Source organism: Hevea brasiliensis, chromosome 11 (genome assembly GCF_030052815.1).
Source record: "Hevea brasiliensis isolate MT/VB/25A 57/8 chromosome 11, ASM3005281v1, whole genome shotgun sequence".
In the NCBI taxonomy this organism is placed as follows: domain Eukaryota; kingdom Viridiplantae; phylum Streptophyta; class Magnoliopsida; order Malpighiales; family Euphorbiaceae; genus Hevea; species Hevea brasiliensis.
In genome coordinates, this window is record NC_079503.1 from 62,938,221 (window position 1) to 62,939,776 (window position 1,556).

At 40.5% G+C, this 1,556-nt stretch overlaps 1 non-coding gene across 1 annotated transcript; it reads right to left on the bottom strand.

Moving 5' to 3' along the window:
* Nucleotides 1–865: 865 nt before the first annotated feature.
* LOC131170788 (small nucleolar RNA R71) lies at nucleotides 866–972 on the bottom strand. The gene has a single exon (XR_009141555.1). It is a non-coding gene; the product is annotated as a small nucleolar RNA R71 (small nucleolar RNA).
* Between the last annotated feature and the right edge of the window lie 584 nt (nucleotides 973–1,556).

The window sequence follows — 1,556 nt, forward strand, 5'->3', positions numbered from 1 at the left end:
AGTACACCGTGTGGCATTACTTACTCGGGTATACTGTACACGGGTAAGGGGTGTCACACCTTAAGTATTCGATAGCCTAGATAGTCAAATTACTATGTAGATTGGTACTTACTAATCAAATTCCTTGTGGGAACGATACTCTACTCATCATTTTATTACTTGTTAGCGATCCGTGCACTTGCGGGGTTGTAAAACCAGCGAAACAAGTTTTTGGCGCCGTTACCGGGGAATTTTTGGCTTTAGTAATATCAAGCGATAGAAAATTTAGCTGATTTAGGCAATTATATTTATTATCTAATTTTATTTTACTGGTTGTATTTCTCTTTTTTTCTCTCAGGTGCTCGATCTGTATATGACCAGAACAAGGCCAGAAGAAGAAATTTTGGACTATGATATGGAGATAGACATAACTCTGAGAGCCATCAGGAGGGAAAAGAAACATAAAGAACACGGTCAAAAAGATCCTAAAATCCTAACCATGGCCGATAATAATGACAGACCAAGACTCTTGAGAGATTATGGAGCTCCATCTGTCCAAGGATTTCAGCCCAGTGTCACTAGACCCACAGTGGAAGTCAACAACTTTGAATTAAAACCAGCATGGCTCCAAATGATTCAACAAACCCAGTTTGCAGGTTCTCCAATAGAAGACCCACACTATCACCTCCAGTGCTTTCTTACCCTATGTGACACATTCAAGATGAATGGAGTGTTTGATAAAGCAACAAGACTCAGAGCATTCCCATTCTCCCTTCGGGACAGAGCAAGGAAGTGGTTACTTTCTCAACCGGTTGGAACATTCACCACTTGGGAAAATCTCTCTCAAGCTTTTCTAGTAAGGTATTTTCCACCTGCAAAGACTGCAAAACTGAGGCTTGAGCTCAATATCTTCAGACAAAAGGAAGGAGAATCACTTTATGACGCATGGGAAAGATATAAAGACCTACAGAGGGAATGTCCACACCATGGCATAGAGGATTGGCTATTAGTGCAAAATTTCTATAATGGGTTACTGCCCTCTACAAGGAGCACAGTTGATTTAGTTGCAGAAGGTGATCTAATGGAAAACAGTGACACAAGCACTTGAACTTCTAGAAAGGCTTGCATACCATAATTATGAGTGGTCAAATGAAAGAGGAAATGCAAGGAGAACTGCAGGGGTCCTGGAAGTAGACGCCCTAAGCATGATAAATGCTCAATTTGATCAGCTCACAAAAAGACTCAAAAGTATGCAAGCCAATGCAATTGGTACAAATAGTCAACATGAGGACAGCTATGGAGGAGGATACATGAGTTCAGACTACAGTAATTTCAATGAACCCTCCACAGAGCAGATGGACTATGTGAATAATGAAGGAAACTTTAACCAGAGGCAACCCAACAATCCATATTCAAAAACTTACAACCTTGGATGGAGGAACCACCCAAATTTCTCATGGTCTAATTAGCAAAACTAGCCAATAAACAAGTAATAAGGGTACAAACCACCAGCACCCCTTGGATTTCATAATAGAGGTCAAAACTTTGCACAGTCATCACTACCTCTTCAACCTTAA